The sequence below is a fragment of the Lonchura striata genome, chromosome 7 (genome assembly GCF_046129695.1).
Source record: "Lonchura striata isolate bLonStr1 chromosome 7, bLonStr1.mat, whole genome shotgun sequence".
Taxonomy (NCBI): Eukaryota; Metazoa; Chordata; class Aves; order Passeriformes; family Estrildidae; genus Lonchura; species Lonchura striata.
In genome coordinates, this window is record NC_134609.1 from 12337509 (window position 1) to 12359221 (window position 21713).

Consider the following 21713-nt stretch of genomic DNA (forward strand, 5'->3'; position numbering starts at 1 on the left):
GTCTCAGACTGTGCAGGCAAGGAAAGGGCTTTTCTCTCTTCTGTGTGCAACTTGCACAGCAAAGAGAAATTGCAAAGTTTGCAAGTTTCCCTGTGTCTTCAGCATCAGATTTTCCCGGGTCTGTACTCTCTCTTTTTTTTCCCCCAACCTCCTTCCATCTCTTGTTACCATGGAGAATGAAATGCCTGTTCCATTCAGGTTGTCGACTGAATAGGTTTTGAGGTTGATGGATGGTGAGAATCTCTTATCCCTCCTTCTCCAAACACCGCCCCTGCCTGTTTCTTGACATTTCACTTGCCAGAGACTGGCAATCAGTGAGTGGGAGCTGAAAAGGAGGCTGGCAGTGTCCTGCTGAGATGCTCTTTCAGTTTGTGGATGAAATCAGCAGCCGTGAGAAGGTCTTAAGGGCTTTAGTGCAGAGCCTTGTCCTGAAGCTGACTGAGGCATGAATGCTCACTTGAGTGAATGTTCTTGCTTCCCCAGAGCACCCAGGGAAAAAAGAATTCATATGTGAAACCTGTTGCTGCTTATGACTGTGTTTCCAGGAGTGAAGTAACCTCTGTAATGTAAAGGGAAAGGTAAGGAATGAATGAATACAATAAATGCTCTGGCATAATCTGTTCCTCTCGTATATATTTCTTTATCTGTGTCCACATCACACCACAAGTGGAATTTCTTTGCTGCAGTCTGACTTGGGTGGTTTTCTGGCTGTAATGCTGAAGTTAGCAGGGGCCTCTGTTTCGTGGGAGTCCAGTAGTCCCTGTATGAACTGACTGTGTGCGTATGGCATAGTAGTGCAGTGTCAAAACAGATTTCTGAATAATGTACCTTTTAATAACAACTACGTGGAATTGTGAATGTTGACAGGCCTAGGATTGAAATACGAGTTTGGGAATACTGTTGATATGCAAGAAATGGAGCTGTAAAGCAGAAAAATTAAAATGTTGGCTCTGTAAAATTATACAGAAAACATTTGTTGTTATTTATTACTTTTCATACAAGCTAACTATTTTTTTAGAGGGTATCAGAAAAATTTTTAGCCTATGCTGAAAGGCTTAAGCATGTCCTTTTTAAAGAAAAGGTTGTTTTGACTGATGATCACTTAGTAGTGATGGCTTGGGAGAAATGTATGCCTGGCATTGTTTAATAGGTGTGTGGATTTTGCATCTGTAAGTAAAAGTAAATGTTATGACTTTAAATTTTGACATTGTTTCCATGTATAAGCTTTTCACAAACATATCATTGTTGAGAGAAATATTTCTGTGAGTTTTCTGCTAAAACCTCTGTGTCAGGACTGTACCAGCATAAGACCTAATATTGGTGGTATACCTTAATGGGTGGCATTTCAATGTTTTTGAGATCATATGTGAAAGTTTGTCCTGGGTGATTTTGAACAACTGTGTTTGCTAAGTGACTGTGGACTTTGTTTCAGTACATCTTTTCAGCACCTTGCACTGATAAATATTTTCACGCCTTCTATGTGTTCCTAAAGTTACTAACCAATACTTCTCTCCCCACTATCACCAAAAGCTTTTGCATTTGTCTTAGCTCCTCAAGAGTTCACTTTCCATTTGATGCTTTATGTCCTGTTTGTTGTTGGATGGTTGTCTCCCTGCTGGAGTTTTCCTCCTGTGCAATTGATTTTCCTGTTGTGTAAGCTGCTTCCAAAATGCCTTATGTTAGCTGTTTGGCCACTGGTGTGTTAGAAGGGAATTTTTAACTCCTGCATCAGAAAGGCATGTGTGTATGTCAGTACATACAAAATAAATATATGTATATGAAATACATATGAATATATACCATCTAGTTCAAGTAGTTTATTCTAGAGATTGTAGTAGTATTTTTGTTCCCAGAGCTTGGGATTTCCTAGAGGGATGTGCACACAGAGGATTTGACTGCCTGTGACCTTCAGTCATACAAGATAATATATGATAATATGCAGGGCTTTGATTTCCCGGTTGGCTAGTCTACTGCAGAAAAAAAACAGATTTTTAAAAATACACCACAGAAGCAGCTTTTTTCTACCATAAATACATCACACATATTGGGTGGAGTTGAGGTAAAATGTTAGAGAGGAAAAAAGGGGGAACTCCACTGGGACAGATAATGTAGTTTGGGATTAGCTTCCTGATAGGAACTCAGCTTCATGTTACCATTGTAAGGGATGTGGAAAGAGTGAGCATCTGTTTAATGTGGTGATTTTGAGTGAGCAGCAACAGCATCAGCATCAAAGCTTACATGTGTATTTCCATTTATTCTGTTAACATGCTGCAGTTTTTTGATTCAGTATTATCTTCTTTATGAAAAAAATAAACTCCTAGCAGCTTATGGGTTTGCATGAGATAAAATCCCAAATCTTTCTCTCGAACTCTGTGAGGATTGTTATGCTAATAATTTTAGAGATTGTCAAAATTTTTTCTGAGTATTACTGACAGGATTCAATCTCTGAAAAAAGATCTTCCAGTTTTCAGTGTGGATGTATTTAAATTTACTTTGCTGTCTGAAATTATTCCTCTTCCTGTCACCAAGATCAACCTTTACTTGATTGGGGTGTTTTGATTTTTATGTTTTCTCTGAGCAGAATTTGACTAACTTAATAAACTTGTAATTAGGACATATCGTTGCTTCATTCCATCTGGTTTTTGGTTAAATTATTCTTGGAAAAATTCTCATGTCCCACTCTTTTTAGATTCGGAGTTGTTTGATTCCTTATCTTAATGGTAGCCAGAGCTTGTAATTTTTTTATCTTGTCCTTGCTATTTAGATGTGTGCAGCTGGAGAACAATCAATCTCTAAAGCTCTCTCTGCCTGCTAGATGTTTTATTTCACCTTTTCCTTAGTATTAGTGCCTGGTTTCCCTCCATTGCTTTCCCAGGCAGTGCAGCATGGAACTGACCTCATTTGCTTCAGCTCCACTCCTGTCCCTGATGCCTGGTGCCCCAGTCAGTGAGTATGGGCAAAGCTTTGCTCAGGGCAGCTGGGGAGAAAAACCTGATCCAGCAGCAGACTGAAGCTATGGGTTACGTGATGTCCATGGGCTTACAAAGACTGGTCTTCGCTGATTTGTACTCTGCAAGTTACCTTTACAACCTTGAAATCTGGAAAATTAATTTTAGTTTAGCTTTTGCCAAGACTTCCTACCTATTCTGTTAGAGTGAATTTTTAAGCCCTTTATAATAGGCTGGTACATATGCAAAGAATGGACATTGTGCTCTCCAGTAAGTCATTCTCTTATCTCAAGTGTAATTTACTGGAATCTCGTTAGCTCCTGTAAAATGTAAACTGAATTAAAGGCATATAATTAAATCAGCATATTAAGAGTGTAAGGAATGAGAGTGGGAATTTTGATGGTTATATCCACAATAAGAACAATAAAATCTAAATCATCAGGTATCTAAACTCTTTTATAGCATACTGCTGAGAGCACTGCTTGTAAAAGAACAATTTCTGGGTGGATAAAACATGTTTTGGTGCTAGGTCAGCACAACAGGTTATTATTTCAACTCACCTGGCCAAGAGGTTGCTTCACAAACCTCGTGGCTGCTAGCTAAAAGACTCAGATGTGCAGTATTAGTGCTCATCAAGGAAGGGGACATTTGAATAATTACTAAATAGTTGTGAGGTTTTGACTGGGGAAAAAAGTGACAGTTTCAGGTACTGATGTATTTGCTTTTGCCTGTAATCCATGTACAAGTCACTTTGTTGCATATGGCATACCTCATACTTAAAACTACCATGGTCAGTGTTCGAGACTGATTTTAATTTTTTTGTGCCTAAGCATCAGGCATGTAGTGTTGGTACTGGCATTATCTAACAAGATCTAAGAGCATTTACTTGTCAGACATGAGACTTTTTAATTTATTTTATTAACTTTATATACCACATAGCAATTCAAGTTCCTGTTGTCTTGGCCATAACCCAAATTTGGAACACAAAAATAAAAATTAAAAACTGCAAAACAAAATAAAGCACAGAAGGCACGACAAGAAGCAGGATTGATCTCTATAATGTAAATATTATTTCCTCTAACCTTTTATTTCTGGTTAAGTGTTGATGTCAGTTTACTCTGAAGACCAGTAATAGCAAACTGTTGTGAGATGGAGTCAAATTCGGGTACAACATGAGAGATGCCCCTTGCATTTGAATGGATTTGTGTAGTGTGTGCCTCACAGCCAGTTGCTGGCTCTTTCAGATTTGTCCCTGTGAAATCCTCTCCTTTAGTCTTGTTCCAGAGCTGTAGCACTCATCTCCAATACATCCCTCTCAGCCAGTCTGGTTATCTTCTGTTGGCTCTGCAGTGCTCTTCCTTGGCTGTGATACTGGATTGTTATTCCGTCAGTAGGGCAAAAGGGTAGGAAAGAAGCAGGGGATGGGATATCTGAAACTAGTATTAGCTGCTGTTTTAAGAAACAGGAGGGCACACTAGGGAGAACTGTTGAAAATGCTGCTTGTGTTTCAGTCTTGTTCTAGGAGTCAAAACTCTGAACATGTTCCAAGTTTGTTGCCAGTTAACAGTTTAGAAGTCTATATGGACATAACCAGTGTTTCAGTTCCATAGTGATTCTTGAGATACAGGACAAGACACACACATGAAAAATGATTGTCTGATGGACTAGGGCATTCTTTAGCCAGCCTTTTTAAACTCCTGCCTACCCCTTTAGACGTATAATAAAGATACTGTTTTGTGAAAGGTCATCTTCTCCTGGAAAGCTCAGTGTTGCTCTCACCTGCCAGTTAGAGCATTCCTGTCTTCAGCTCCTGCAATCAGGGAATTATAGGGTACATTTGAATGAACTCGTATGTCTAACTGATTGATAATAAATCTTTGGTGGATTAGTTATTTGAATCAACGTGCTATGAATAGCTGGGGATGTGGGTCCACCTCTTCTGCAGGCAGCCACTAAAATTGCTTTATGCTCCTTGCAGAGCTGTACCCTGAGGATCTTAACCCTCCACTTTTGGATAACCTAATACAGCCTAACCCTACCCCAGTATTATGTTGCGGATGAGTACAGACAAGCTGCAGTATATAAGCAGTATCTTGATGTGGTATAATAACTGTGTAAATTGAGTTGTGATGTGTGTTTTCAGACTCAGTTGGGCCAGGTATCATTGCAGGAGTCAGGTCAGCCCTGTGCCAAGCTGGCACGGCCATAGGTAGAAGCACACTGCTGTTCCATTCTCTTCTGTCTTCTCTCATTATTTACTCTCTCTTAGGTTTTGTACCATAGGACTGACTACCTCTTTCGATTTCATGGAATCAGACTTGAGCTTCCATCTGTGTTTTGCAGCCCCACAAATCAGGCATTGCTTGAGGTTAATCACAAACACTAAATCACTAAACCCGCTGCCCTGTGACATCCTGTGATGCCTCTGCTTCCGTGCAACACGGAGCAGCAGAAGCTGCCTGTACACAAACCAGATGTTAGTGACCTCAGCCAGAAAACATTAACTGCATTGGCAGGGTTGCTGGCCCCACGTTCAGATGAGAAACAACAAGATGTCATCAGGAATTGCTCTCGTGCCCTAACTTGGAAATTGTTATTGAGGCACTCTACTTTGGTAGTTGATCTTCACAGACAGTATGGATCTTTTATTGCCTTCACTCAAAAGTGTTTTTTTCTTGATTTATGGTGAATAAGTCCCATTTTCCTATTTCCATATTTTATCCAAAAGTTGCTTCCGTTGTTTAGAGTAGATGGGTTTGTTACTCTGGATCATGGATATAAATATATGCCAGAAGCATAAGGCCTTATCAGCTGTGAGCAGCTGTATTTGCCTTTTCATTTTAAATCTAGACACCTAAAGTGCAGATAAACAACAAAACTCATTTTTCTGGATGGTGGAACTTAAACATTTCTTGGAGTTTGTTGAAGGCTGTTGCACCTCTACTTAAAGAAAACTAGCATTAGCATTTTTGGGGAAGGCTCTAACCTCCTTGTTAGAGCTTGGAGTTACAGTTCAGGGTACTGAGTATTAATGTCTGTAGTGGTTTGGTTTTGAAATACTGTCTATGTATGGACAGTCATGCTTAACCTAGTACATTGTTTGCATATATGGGACAGCCTTGAGAACTAAGTCGGATTTCCTTGAGGGTATAATCTTTATGTACCCTTTGCAGAAGTGGGTCTTGGGGAATGCCTGAATGTGAATTTGTGGGCCCCAAGTTGGGCAACTCCCTGAGGGCTCCCCTGGCAGGGGAAACCCTCCTGGAGCAGTTCTGTGTCAGGAATGAGAGACACATTGGACTTTTTCGAGCTTCAGCTTCTGTTTATTGTTATCTTATCAAAACTTTAGCACACTGTCTGCAGCAGATTTTGCATGCAGGAAAAACAGCACAAAAATGGCTAACAATCTCTTGTTGCAAGGCCTTTTAAGTTCAATAAAAAACTAACCTACCCAATTAAAAAGTGACACCTACATTATTTTCTTTTCTAACCCAATAAGTGACCCCTAAAGACCCGCAATGCAGATTGTTCTACCCAATTACAAGCTAACACCTAAACCCAAGAAGAAAGAGGAGAAAGAAGAAAGGAACTCAAGACAACACCCTGTATCCTCCATCTTGAACCTATCTATAACATACTAAAAATTCTAAAACCTAAATTTCTCACCCATGTGACATACTACCCTACTATCTACAATCTATTTCACACTTTTGTAGTTTCTAGTTTACCTTGAGGCTTTGGAAGTTTTCTATATGAATGAGGGTCAAAGTCAATGCTCCCCTGGGGGTCAGGACACCCCAGAGCAGACAGAGAAATATTCCCAGTGCCCTGGGTTTCCACACCTGAGGATGCTGGCAAGTGAAAAGGAATATACTCAGGCAAAGCTTTAGAGGACTGGATTTTAAACACTGTATGGGAAATGTTGCAAATAACCTTTGTTAGCTTGATAGGTTAATTTCTGGCCTTAATTATTTTGTAGATGCAGAGATTTGCTTTCTTTCTGCACGGATACATTATTCAGGTAACAAGTTATCCATACTGAAATGCTGGGCTCAGACCTGGAAGCAGTACGTATATTATGTGTGGCTCAGACCCTGAACTAGTTCACCTGCTGAGCCCTCGCCAGGTTTGCTCAGAGCTACTGCTGATGTCTCTGTTTTGTGCTTCTGAAACATGGGCTGCTGGGAAGCTGGCTTTGGAGGTGCTGGAGGAGCATTCAGGAGCTATCTGGGCTCCATACCTCACAGATTTAGACCAAAGCTCTGGCTCTGCAAGACTTAGAGCCCTGGAGCTGATGATAGCAGCAGTTTCAGGAGGGATAACTGATGAAAGAGTACCATGTATGTACTGTGATCCCTCCTGCTTTGAGAGATTTGTCAGATAGGGTTTCTTATGGGGCTGCCTTTGTATCTCAGCTGAATTGTCCCAGAACCTGGAGTGCTGCAAAACAGGGTGCGAGGGCACCAGGCTTTGGGACAAAGGGTTTATGTGTTTGGGTTTTCTGGTTATCTGGCTGTTCCCATCCCCCACTATTCTTGAACAGTGGAAAGCCAAGTTAGTATGCTAGTGCTCTATGGAAGGCTCTATCAAGGGTGTCTGACCAAGATAAGAATAAAGTCTTTAGTTAGAATTTAATCTTTATACTTCATTGTATTACTTTTGAAACATCATGAAGTGCAAGTAATAAAGCTGAGTAGTGACTCTTTAGGTATTCAGGTCCGTATACTCTTAGAAATTACTTTTTTTCCTGTTGGTACTGGCACTAAATTATAAAAGTGTTAGAATTTGTGATGGGTATCTAGCCTATGTAATGTATAATAGTACTGTAATGAAGTACATCAGCATTTACATACATCAGCATATCCATATACATACATATATATTTTCAGATGGAAATACTGAGATACAGATTGCAAATTAAGAGTTTATTACTCTGGCTCATGGGCAGAATCTCTTGGGTAGGAAAGTATATAACGTCCTCATGTATGCTATAGCTATTAGTATATTAGGTATATAGGTGTATATATAGCTATTAGTATATAGGTATATTAGTATATATAAAGGGTTTTTCTTTTTAGCTTTTCTGGTTTGTCCAGTATACTTTCAAAGATCAAATTTGTGTAGTACAATTATTCAAGGAGTACCTGAGTAGGATGATATTTAAAGCATATGAAGATGAAGCAGTAACCTTCTCCAGAGTGCTCCTCTAGTTATTTTTGGCACTAGCTTGCTGTACTTTCAAAACCAGAAGCATTCATTTTCCTCCAGAGCTCAGTGGGACGATTCTGCACAAGATAGGGAGCTGTCACAAGTTCAGTCCAATGGGTGCTTTGATGCTGGGAGCTGGAGCAAACTGCTGTTTCAGAGCAATATATTTATTTTCTCATCATCACCTTCTGGGAACACTGGTAATAAGAGATTATGACTTCTTGTCTCCCAGGTATTCCCTCAAACATGTATCCCTGCTAGCACTTTCCCAGCTACTCTGCAGGGCTCTCTCTGGCACCAGAAAGCACACATCTTCCAGCCCTTTGGCAAGTGCTCATTTCACATTTCCATGTGTCTCTCCAGTTAAAAAAGTTGTTTGAAAGGGGGACTTTAGAAAGGAAGAGTGGGTCACACTTTCTGCGCTCGATTTTTTTGTGTTTAATGTGACAACCTGTTTCTGGTCTGGGGCTGGCCACTGAAATGTGCTCCTTGTAACAGGGGAGTGTTGTCACCTTGGGCAGGTATTGCAGAGCTCACTGCGGTTCAGCTGATGCAGTTTTACACAGCACGAGGGTACCTACGTTAAATTGCAAAGCTTTGTGTTAAACCTGATGTTACTTTTCAGCAGCAAAAGACTCTTTATTCTTGTTTCCGTGCCCCAGCGGAGTTGCAGGGATAGGAACATCTGTGCTTGCTGTATAAGGCTGACAGCTGTTTCAGAAGTCAGTTGGTCCTTTTATCCAGCATCTCTGAATAGCACAGGGAATATGGCACTGCACCTTCCTGCAGGAGGTTTTACCAGGATGGCAGTAAGTACTCGCATTGCAACATGCTGAACCATGGGGCTCCATCACTTGCCTTTGACTTCTGAATACTTCTGAGATCCAGAGGACTCCAGAAAAGTTAGGAGGTATGTTGGCTGCAAGTGCGAGAAAGTCAGTCAATAGTCAGCAAACCCTGAGCTTGGTAGGTGACCACAGATGACTGAAGAGACTGAATCAAACTTTTAGTGACTGAATGGAATGGATAATCTGCTTTAGAGAGTATCCTGGAGATCCCTCAACCTTTCTACAGAATTACCATATTGAGACTAAGGGGGTATGATTTCCCTTGACTCTCTCTTTGTTTCTGTACTGCTTCCTTTTTGCTTACAATTATTTTCTAAAGAAATAACAAGAACCCCTTAAAATTTCCATGGTTAAGAAACTCTCCCAACAACAACAACAACAAAAACAACCCCCAAAAAATATAAAAGGGAGGTGTATAGTAGCCTCATTCATCACCTTTTGTCACCAGACTTGATTTGACATCTGAGACTACAGAGAAAGTTTGGCAAGTGCAATGATTTCCCGTGTGGGGGTAATAAGAGAGAAAAAAACCTGTCAGTTGAAAACAGCAGGAGCTGCATTAGCAAATATAAATTAAACAGATGGCTAAGATACTGCAGCTGTCACATAGAAGCTCCAGGAAGATTTTCAGCTCGGAGCTGCAGGAGGCTATTTTAAAAGGAAAGAGGAAAACAACAACAAAGCAAACTTTAGCGTGACAAAAGAGACAATAGAACCATTCAGATTATTATATTAAATTTATCCAGGATTGTGGTGTTGGTTTGTTTTTGGGTTTTTCAAAATTTATGTTTTCAAATCTAAGGACTCTAAAATTAAGTTAGGATCAGCTGTTATTAGCTCATTTTCAGATGTTGGTATCATGGGTTTGCTTGTTTAAAATACTCTTCTGCATAATATACTGTCTCTGACATGCTCTGGAAAGCAGGGAGACATGAAACACTCATTGTGCCATTTTGTTCTTCAACTGTTTGTTTTTTAGCTATTTCAAAAACTTCTTATAAAAGAATTTTTAAGTAAAATATTTTGGAAAAATGGTGTGGAAAGTGTTAACATTTTGGGGGAGGAAGAACCTGCATTTTAGTCTTGCATGCTCGATCTTAAGATAACTTTTTTCAGACTCATTTTCAACTGAGAAGTGACTATTCCTTTGTGAAAGAAGCACTATAACAGCACACAAGTTCATTATGTTAAAGTACAGACATACACTGAAATGAGGACAAGTGGAAATGCTGTGCCGTTTCTTGGGCACCAAACGGCAATTAATTTTCTAAATGTAATGTCTTAAAGTATTTTTGTCAGTTGGGGCTGATGGTTTGTCATAGATTATTTGTGCATAAGCAGAGATTGTTATGCTGCCTTTATAGTTAAAGGATAATGTGAGTTATGAAATAAGTTCAGCTGCATTTGAAGCCTGTGTTTTACATTCAAAGAAATAGTGTGCACAAATGGATTCCTAGGCAGGCTGATTGACTACCCAGAGTTCTGCTTTTTCTTTGCTTTCTTTACTGCAAAAGAGTAAAGAAAGCATTTCTTTATGTATTTGTGGTTGACTTTTAGAGTCATACTTACTATGCAGAAATTTCTGGATTTTGATTGTACTTCAGCCCTTTGTGCAAAATTAGTATGTCTTCAGTTCTGCCTGTTGTTCTCCAACTTGTGTATTTCTTTACAACAAATATCTTTAGGTACTGTTACATCTAATTTTAAACTTGTTTATATGGATTATTCAAAAGCTACAAAATCTAAAATAAAAATATCAAAAAATAAAATCTTTTTTCTCTCTGTAGTTATCCTTCCTGCCAACATCCCCATAAAGTTTGAGTACAGCACCCCCAGCATGGTCTGAAAGCTGGTGAACTTCCATTCTATTAAAAATAGGAAGTTTATCACTGAGATATGCATACTTTTACTGGCTAAATCTTTAACCTGTCCTAGACTTTTTCCCATTCTTAGTGGTTCAGGACACAAGTAATGAAGGACGTTGAAGGTCAAAAGCAACAGCTTTGGCTTGGGCTTGGACTTGATGAAGATGTATACCCTCAATCTTCCCATACTGTTCAGGGTGCATTAGCTCTCTCAATAGAAGTGAGCTCCTCATCATTTAACTGCATTTTGTTTGTGGTTGTGGCTTCATGCATTAGTGTAGGAAAGAACAGCTGATCATGCTGAGTAACTGTTGTTTTTAGCCTTCAGCTTTAATTTCTACCCCTGCAGAAACTTTGCAGCACTTATAAAGTCCAGAAAACTAGGAGGGGAAAAGCCTCAGCCTGAGTGTATTTATTTTCTTCCATTTTTGCTTAAGAGAAACTAAGCTGGCCTTGAAGTGTACTCAAACTTGAGAATTATAAATGTGGAATATCTTTGTCAGTGATAGAGGGATGTTTCAGAGTAGGTGACCTTTCAGTGGAAGCCTGGCCTCAGCCTCTACATATTTTCTCCTAGGCTTTAGCTTCCAATGTTGAGCAAACTGCTGCCAGGATGTACACAGCAAGGGAGCAGCTGTGTAGGCAGGAACCAAGGTGTACAGGAAGATCACATGCTGCAACCTACAAGTTCCCCCTGACTTCTCCTCCTGGGAAGAAACACAGGGATCAGTCAGTGTGATCAAAGGCTCAAGAGAGCTGACAGTTAAGGATGGATGGGAAAGAGCTAAAACAGAGAAGTGAGTTGGATGGGAAGAAACAGAGGGGCAAGATAGCCTTGTCCTGAAGGATGGTTAACCTTAAATTTTCCTGCTGAGTATCCCAAATGCAAGAATGAACTTTTCCAGTTGGAAGTGTAATTACTGTCTAATGTCTGACGCATGTAAGGCTGCATGGTTGTTTTGCTGTAGATACAGCAAATTGAGTGCTGTCTGGCCTGTGGCAGAGAGCTGATGAGGAAAATGTCTTTACAGACATTTGTCTTAAACTAAATGTCATGTGTCTTTGAAACAAGTATGTGACAAAAATTTTTATATCATGTGAGGTGTTAATATCAAACTCTCATTGATTAGGATCAACTGCTTACATGCAAAATATAGGACAGTGGAAAAAGAAGACATGATCCAGCTTTTTTTAATACTCTTATGACATCTTTCTTAAGAAAGTCCATCTTAGGAAGCAGTGAGCCCAGCCTTTTGGAGCTGTAGCTTTGGTGTATAGCTTAGCCAATCTGCAAAATGATTGAACCTTGATCTTTTTCACCCAAGTCCAGAATTGCCAAGTCTGGTTTTTTAGGTCAGTGTTGTTCTTATGCTATAAAGGTAGCTGCATCAGTGACTGAAAGAATATATAGCAATTATAAATTGCTGCTTATTATTATGCTTATCATTTTGGAGGTCACATAAATGAATCCTAGGTGGAATTAAACAGCACATCAGGTAGTGCTGGTATGTGGGCTGTGTATTCTACAGTGCTATAACAGTAAATAACAGGTTACTGATTAATTTATAGTAGTTAGTATTTTCTAATTTCTAATGTCTCAATAGCAGAAAATTGTTCATTTTGCTTTAAAGTAGTTTTAGCTTTACTTTTCAGTGGAAAGAAGCTGAATACACCTGCTTAAATTTTGGTTATGAAACCATCCTTTATATACAAAATTAGTATTGTTAAATATGTCAGTTTCTGTCTTTGGATTTTGATCTTCATTCCAGATTTGAACAGGTCTGATCCAGATTAGTTTGTGGAATAATATTTAGCCAGTTTGTAACCCACTACAATTTTGAAATATGCCTGCGCCAAAGTTGTCTGTTGGATGTTGGAAAATTGTTTGCTACTACACACGGATACAGTGACACCTTTCCAAAATGAACACAGGTATCTACCAGAGAGAACCTTCCAGAAATGTGAAACAGATGAGATTCCTTTCCCTTGTGTAAGCAAGCCCTTAGGTGATAAGATCTGCTACAGGCTTCTAGCAAGAAGAGGAAATGTTGAAAGTCAAAATGAAGATACACTACTGCTAGTAGCTTCAGGCTGCCACCCTGAGCAGCTCAGAATAAGGCCAAGCATGTCTAGAAAAATGGCAAGTAGTCATTTGGGAACCTGGCATAATGGTGCCTCTCCACCTTTGTTATGAAACAAATAAAAGTTTGATATTTAGTGTTGTTTTAAGCTTGAGTGAGAAAACGGAGGGTTTGAATAGCAAATAATAATTACAGCACAGTTCAAAAGGAGTATCACATGAATTTGTTTCTTGTACCGCAGTCTTTGTTCTTTGCAGTTGTCTATGTCGTTTCTAGCATTTGTTCTAGTGCTGCTAATACTCTGTTCTTTTCTGTTTGGCAGAATATTTCTGACCAAGGATTTTTCTTTATTCCTACTATTTTATACAAAATAATTGAAAAGTTATATGCATTTGCTGCTAACAGGACGTGTTTAGAGAGGACTTTGCTTCTAGCTTGTTCCCATGAATAAATGAACACAGATGCTTGGTAGTGTGAAAGTAGTAAATACACACCCTTCATTTGCACTCTCCAAAATATGTTGCTCTCAGGATTTTTCAGCGTAACTGTTTTGTTAAGATTGTGCAGAAATCATCTTTATTTGGCGTACAATATCCTATGCTAGATTCAGTTAGATACCACAAAAAGTGTGCTTCTGCTAGTTTAGCATGTTTTTTTCAGGGAACTGGTATTAGCTGTTCTGTCAAAATAAATTTTTTGCCTGTGTAAACCATATTTTGACTAGGCAGATTTGCTAGTATAGCTATTTTAGCAAAGCTCTTCTACTGTAGGAATGACCTTATTGATAATACTGTGAGGTTCCCACAGTAGATGAAAGGCACAATACAAAGGGCTTTACAAACATGAATTAAGCTTCACAACACCCTTGTGAAATAAATCATTATTCTAGCTTGCCAATGGTCTAGTTTCTTTTAACATGAGATGTTTTGCACGGATGAGAAGGGAAGGTAGAAGATACAGTTGTGGGGATTAATGTCTGGTAGCATTGCAGTGTTTTTAAACAAATTTATAACCTGTTCCAATCCCCTGTTCTCTTTGTCTGGTGTTTAAAATGTCTTCACAAAATCAATGGTTTAGACTATCAAATTGCTTCTGATTGCTGGTTGCACTAATCTTTAGTAATACCAGGAGTTTGGATACTGACACCTGGCAATTTTTCACTTCTTGAAAACCTGGAGGGCTTTTGTGTCTATGATCTTCTCATTAACACTGTTTTTAACTACATTGCTCTCTCTGATTTGCATTAGACTCTTGCAGTCTTGCTGTTCATGTAGTAGTTCAATTAAGGGATCTCAAAGGGCATGGAGAGAGGAATAAAACTATAGGTTTGTACATGAGTGATTCTAAATTCAAGTCAGATTACAATAGTCTGATATTGTGTACACCCACATGGTCTTAGTTTAGACATTTTTGAGTGTTAATTATCATGTAATGGATAATAACATGATCCCATTCTCTTTATTCCCTTTCATTTCTTAGAGAACAAGGAATAGAAGAGTTCTGCTGGGGTACAGGTTTATTTTCTTCTGTCCATTCATCAGCATTGCATTCGAATTCAGCCTGTAAACCTTTGGATCAGGCCCAGGCATTTCTGCAGTTCTCTCTGTTAAACACCATGTCTTATATTCTGTGTTAATATATCTCTCAAGAATTTAAGAAGGCTGTGCAATTTATCCACTTCCCAGTCTAGGGCCTTCAGACAGTGGTAGTTGTTTTCACCAAGAATAGCAAGGAAGTCACGTTTGAAAAGCTATTCCAGATCTGAAATCTGGGTGGTGGTGGGGACATCCAGCCTGACTGGGTTCCCCTGTTCTAACCCTTCATGCATGCTGGGGGAAGTTCCAGTGAGTGTTCAGTGGTGTGCCTGGTCCTCCAAGAGGTACTTGATCTAGTAGGAGTATTTCTGTGCTCTCATACTGTTTCCACAGCAACAGCACACTTTTTTTTTTTTTTTTTTCTCCTCTCAAGGTGACTGTTGCCTTGAGAATTAGACACATGGAAAAGCTTTGCCCTCTGGTTCTCTACTGAGATTTTGGTTTACACAGGTGAAGAGTGGAAGGAGTAGGATGAGGAGAGTGTGACTCTTGGCAGAAACAGTGTAATTATGAAGTGACGGTGGAAGTAATGAGTCTTCTGTGGCTTTAGTGCTGATAATACGATTGTTTCAAAAGTCACAGCCTTTTCTAAGCTCTGCAGATGAAAGGTCTGGGCCATTAGTGACTGTCATCATAGCCCTGTGCATGTTCTCTTGTAATCAATTAGAAGCCATATCCACTTCAATGCATGTGTTCATGTGGACTACAAAACCAAGTGCTCCTTCTCCTGTCCCTTGCCCATAGATGCTTTATGTGTGCATGTCGCATGAGAAATGCTGCTCTTCTGTCACAGCGTTTGTCCTAGCACTGTGGGGAAGAGATTCACTTGCTCCACTGAAGCAGGATGTAGATGTTATGTCAACTCTTGGATATGGTACTTGCTGTGGGTATTGAGACATTTCCTTTCAAACAAGTACTTGTGCCTGTCTCAACATCTGCTGCAGTGTGGAGGACTAGGAAGCTTTCAATTTTTGAAAGAGTTCCATAGATCTGCCCCTTTTCTTACCATTTAAAAGTTGGTGAGAACAGAAGCATGTGGCTTGATACCAATCTGTTGCTGGTGTTGTTTTTTTTACCAGTTTAGAAAGCAGTCTCCTCTTACATGGGTGGCTAACACAATCCTAAAAATAATTGCGTTATTTTTTTCAACTGTTTTATTTTACCTCTTTGCCAGTGTCCTTGTTCCTAAAAAATAGTGTGTCATCATTTCATCCAGAACATAGAATTTGTGGTACTGAGCTGTTCCCTGTGATTTTTAAAAATTTTTTTTTCTTCCTTTACTCCTCTTCCCTTTCTTAGGAGCTGCATGTTCTAGGGAGCATTGTTGTAAGTGTTTTTCTCACTAACCCACTATATAGTGTAATAATTTAAAATTCAGACAACTCATTTACATCAATGATACTGAATTTGGGAATCTTCATTCCTTTAAGAGTGAATATCTTAAGCAATGTCTGTCATTATGTTATGGCTTTTGCAGTAGAGACTTCTGCTTGATATGTGTTGTGGTTCTTTACCATCAGTATTTTAGGGCCTAACAGTTTTGAGTCAGGATGCCAGAAGTTCTTGTTATTTTTCTCTGACAAACAGTAAGTGCATGTGTTGACTGGGAAAACAAACAGCTAATATATGAAACCACATGATCTTGGGGTTATCTTGGAAAGGCACATTGTTTATAGCTGTCTTTACAGTTCTAAGGCCAGAAATGCACTTATCCATATAATGCTTATCCATCTAAAATGTTAAAAGCTGTTCAGGATTAAGTGTCGAAATCAGAAATGTCATAGACACATAAAAGCCAGAAATTAATAAAAATACCTTTTATTACATTTTCATTGTAAGCACATCTGGATGTACTTCTCCTGGTAAAAATCTTACATTTAGTTGAAAGATGAAGAGCATTCCAGTACTGAACCTTTTTAAAGTTGAAAATAAGTTTATGATTGCAGGTCTTGCATTGCTTCACTTCAATTCTTTTGGGTTGTATCTAGATCTTTTTGACTGCATACTGAAGAAAGTGTACATTTTAGTTTACTCAGGAATTTGCTTATTAAAGGACCAGAGTAAAAAATTCCGTGTCTGTTTAACATTCAGTAATTTGCTATTAAGCTACTTGACACAAGTTAAAATTTATGTTAATACTGTCTTGATTAAACAGCACTCATTATCACACACTTTGATTTGGCTAAATTGGTTTCCTAGCAGATGTCTCAATAAAGGAACTCACTCTAACATGAGCTCACTCTTGACATGAGATGCTGGAGCATGTCCAAATTAAGTTAGTGTATTGCAGTAATGTTTGGCACTTGCATAGCATCTTTCATTTCAAAGCATTTCACACAGTCATGTACGATATTGGGAAAATGTGTTAGATAATACAATGGCCAAAGCAAATCTATAGATTTTAAAGAGCTAGAGGACATTTTACAATTCCTGCAGATGTCTGGTATTACAATTTTTAGTGTTGAGCACAATGTAGTTGTCTCGTGGTTTCTAACAGAAAACTTCGTTTCCATAGCTTGCAGAAGAAGGTTTGAGTTAACCCTCTGGAGGTCTCTCTATATAAAAGGACTTCGAATCACAGCTTCAAACTACTTTTAAAGTAATGCTTTTCATCCAGTCTTAGAATCATCAGTGCTCTTCAATCCTCTTTTCTTTCATTTTCTTTTGAAATTATAACCACAGAAAATACTTGTGATTTCTCATCTTTACCTTCAGTTATTCTTTGTTGACTACTTGCAGCACCACTTAAATCTCTTGTCATATATGCTTAACCAAACACTGAAGACCAGAGGATGTTTTTTTCCGTGTGTGGTGTTACTTCATAGCTGAGTTAAGGCACTCCTCCTTTATTCCTCACAGGATTTTTGTGTATTTGTTACTTCAGTTTACGTGTGCAGGAAGAGCTAATACACATCATAATTGTGCATATGCAAATCTAAGGATTTTTTTGTGTCCAAATTGTTTGCCTATAATGTGCTTTTCCAATTCCCATTTTCCAGCCTTTTCAGCATTTGGAAATTTGATTATAGTTGCAGTGTAGTACAAAGCAGATATCTGACACATGAGACCTAACAAGTACCTCCCTAATTTTTTCTGCTTAAGAATTAGACTTACTATGTTTTGCATTTCCTTAATGGTTATGTTTATCGATTGTATTTAACTGAGTGCAGACACTGAAAGCAATTTGCCTAAGATTCCCAGTATTTCCTGTAATTCTGGTTCTGTTTTCCTGATTTGATTTGGAATGATTCAATTATGAACTATATGTAATTTCATAGATGTGTGATGTATCAAGTTTGTGGCTCATCAGATAACATTCAGACTCGCCTTTCTCCCCTGCGTGCACCTGTCTGGGTTTTCTTGTAACCACAACTCATTTTATTGTCAAGTTTTCCCAAGTTTAATGTTACATGGGCCATCTTGTAAGGTTGATGTCCATGTTATGTTACAAAGTGAACACTTCTGTATTTCAGCCATCCTCAAAAGCAAAGAGTACGTTTTCTAAATATGAAAATGATTTCTTGACTTTGTTAGGTTTCTCTACAACTCAAAGGCGGATGAAGTGGTTTTGCTTAAACGAAGGATTAATATTCCAGCGCTGAAGGCAAAAGTTAAACCTGAGGAGCAATTAACAGCAGGCTGAGAGGGTGGAGGAGCTAGGTGGCTTAGCCAGGAGGCTGCCTAGCCCAGCCCTCCTGGCCCCTCCTTTGATCCTGGAGCCTCTGTAATCTGCTGGCTGCCTGCTGCTGGGGAGGTGCTAAATGATGGAACTCTGAGTTGATTTAACGCTGGTGCTGTAGCATTTAAAGGAAATGAAGGATATGGCAAGTTAGAACTGAACTGTGAGATCTAGTGAAGCTTTCTGAGGCATTAGGGGCCCTCCCAGTGGAGTTCTCTTAAATTATTCATGGCCTTTAAGCTTTTGGCCAAACTGAGTACTCTGCACTCAAGTGTAGTAGTAGAAGGTAAAAGGAAATTAACCCTTTAGTGATACATTGTGATACTTGCCAAGGCAGTAATTTTTACTGTTTGTTGAGGGGATACAAGCATGTCTGAGAGAGGGGAAAAACTGATTTCAGCTCTGAATGGATCTCAGAAAGTGCTCAAGCAGGAGTACTCTGCAATAAACAAGTAGGAAGACCACTTGAACCTATATGCAAGGCCTGGGGTCCCTTCCTGCCTTAGCTTTCCTAATCAAAGTACCTCTTCTAAGTTTCAAAAGAAGGTAAAACTCCAAGCTGCAAGATAAACTAGTACTCAGATATTTCCAGTGATATTATGGAAAGATTTGCTGTAACAGGTTTCTCTGTGTTAAGGCTGACAGAAGTAGCCAAGGCTTCACATTGATTCTATGATCAGGTACTAGAGACCTGTATCTGATTTCCTGCTTGAGTCTGTAGATTTTACTGTGCTTGTGATTGTTCATTTGAATACATTTACCTTTTCTTAGGTAACCTCCTTATGCTTAGGATTTTTTTTCTTCTTCGTCTCCTTCCTACCATTTTTTATCCCATCATTATATACATTATGACTTCATGCTCAAGGGGGCTTTTAGAAAGGGTTCAGAAACAGGAGATTTTTAATGCAGTGGATCTGTATTGGTAATTGATCTGGGGTATTAGTGCTGGAGTGGTCTCTTATATCCAGGTTTTAATCCCTGTCTATTCCCTAGCTCTTCTGAGGTTTCACTACAAGCCTCCAGAATGTAGAACAGATTGTTACAGACTAGTGGAGAATGACCTCACTCAGAGACTTAAGAGTTACACTGGGGGTAGAGTAGAGAAGGTGACAGTGTACAGAAGTTCTTTGCTGGTGTGTAAACTTAAAGACATGTAATTTCAACCTGCTGTATGTACCTTTTGTTAATAGGACTAAAATATATTCCTTTAGAGGCAGGGAAGATAACACATGGAAAAATGCAATACTTGTGCCAAGCACTGGTTAATTTATGAGCACAGAATACCTATTTCCCCATGTGCTTACACAATCTTTAAATCTAGATTCCTCCTTTTTCTTTCATCCTTAAAGAAAACTGTGTTCAAGGGTAATATTTTTGAGAGCAGATTATTACTTAGAAGCACAAGGTATGAGGCTTCTAGTTAAAAGTCAGTTCTGAAAATTTCACCTTGGAATGTATGTGTCTTCTAGGCTGGCGAGAGTAGTTTGGTTTTGTTGAAGATAAGAATTTCATACATTTTTGACTTGACATAAGTCTTAAAAATAATTTGCTTCAAAGACTGTGTGTTGGAGTCCAGCAGTCTGGAACCAGAGATCTCTGAACAGTGTATGTTTCTATGCTCTGGTTCTCAGGAGAAGCTAAAAATGTTTGAGCCACAGCAGTAAGGACCAAGGGGAAAATGATACAGGGTACACAGTGATTAGTCCTAGTTTGAATATCATAACTGCACCCAGGACCATTAAAAGATAGAAAGGAGAAGAGTTTAAAAAACAAAACCAACATTCTTGTGAAGATTGCTGCTTGGGGATTGTGCTCTTGGTTTTGCAGCCTCATAGCTGCATTTGAAATGAGCTGTTGTGATTTTACCCCTTGGACAATTTTCAGGCTACTAAACATTTCTTTTGCCAGCAGATATCAGCAGAATGTTCCAGAGATCCAAATGTTAGTAATGGCAGCCTTCAAAGTATGTTGAGCATTTATTTGATAGTTAAGCAGTTAAACTCTTTTTGACATTGGTTCAACTATGGCATTTCCTTATAATCACTGCTGATGGCAGATAATTTCCTTGATGTGGTGTTTTTGCTCCAGTGTCCTTCAAGACATAGAATCAGTAACAAATGCAGTGAAAAAGATGCTGGAAGTTCCAGAAAGTCTATGTTGAATGACTTTAGCAGTCCAGGCTTTCCTACTGCTTGGCCGTCAGCTTATGAGACACAAGCTTTTACAAGGGTTCTGTTCTTAGTTAATTTTGTGAATGATTGCAAAAATTCCAATGTTGTTTTGTCTTTCTGTAAGTAATACTATCAGATTCCTTGTATGTTTCTTATTTAAAGCAATCTCTGTAGTGTTACAGCCTCTATAATGGCACAAGCAGGTGGATTCCCCAGTGTCCTTCCTGCTTGATCCATTGTAGCAGGGGGTCTCTGTGCACCTGCCAGGTGTGCAGCAAGAGAGCCATGTTGGAATTTCAGTGCAGCCCCTGGTTCCTCCCCATCCACAATTGAAAGGGTACCACTGGGACAAGGTCCAGACTTCTCTCTTGAAACAAAGAAGCTCTGTGCTAGTCTCCACTGCATTTAGCAAAAAGGGTATCTATTGGGTTTTCATGGCATGGTTTGGTAGTGGGAGGGCTACAGAACTGGCTTCTGTGAGAAGGCATTATAAGCTTTCCCTGTGTCTGATGCATCCAATGCCAGCTGGTACTAAGGTGGACCTGCTACTGGCTAAGGCTGAGCCCATCAGAGATGTTGGTAACACCTCTGGGATAAAGGAATTAAAAAGAGGGAAAGGTTGCTCTGTGTGCAGCAGCAGTTGCAGCCAGTGAGAGGATTGAGGAGATGTAGACATCAGGGTCCTTGCACAAGGAAGGTCAGGAGGTGCTCTAGCTGCTGCCGTGGAGATTCCACTGCAACCCAGGTGAAAACCATGGTGAGGCAGCTGTTCCCCCACAGCCCATGGAGGCCCATGGTGGAGCAGACATCCACCTGCAGCCCATGGAGAGCCCCACAGTGGAGCAGGTGGATGTGTCCAAAGGAGGCTGTGGCCCCGAGGGAAGCCTGTGCTGGAACAGGCTCCTGGCAGGACCTGAGACCCCATAGGGAACCCTTCTGTTCCTGAAGGACTGCACCCTCTGGAAGGGCCCCATGCTGGAGCATTCTTGACCTGCAGCCTGTGGGGAGGACTCACCTTGGAGAAATTTGTACAGGACTGTCTCAAGTGAGGGAACCCTGTGCTGGAGCAGGGGAAGAGTGTGAGGAGTCCTCCCATCAGGAGGAAGGAGCAGCAGAGGTGATGAGTGATGCACTGACTGCAACCACCATTCCCTTTCACTGTGTCCTGCTGGGGGTGTGTAGAGAAAATCAGGAATAAAGGGAAGCCTGAAAAGAAGGAAGGTGTTTTTAAGATAAGGTTTTATTTCTTGTGATCCAACTCTGATTTAATTGGTAATAAATGAAACTAATTTTTTCCCCAAGTTGAGTCTGTTTTGCC

The 21713-nt window shown here is 39.6% G+C and overlaps 1 protein-coding gene across 5 annotated transcripts in view; it reads left to right on the forward strand.

Annotated features, from left to right (window-relative positions):
- The window catches only part of NDST2 (N-deacetylase and N-sulfotransferase 2), a 128054-nt gene that overhangs the window by 38593 nt on the left and 67748 nt on the right, over positions 1–21713 (forward strand). Inside the window, exon 1 of one of the 5 annotated variants that reach the window (XM_021548883.2) lies at positions 317–578. The exons of the other annotated variants lie outside the window; for them this stretch is intronic. The gene's annotated coding sequence lies outside the window, so the exon portion shown is untranslated. Of the gene's footprint in view, positions 1–316; positions 579–21713 lie in introns of those variants that run through there. 5 annotated transcript variants of the gene reach the window in all.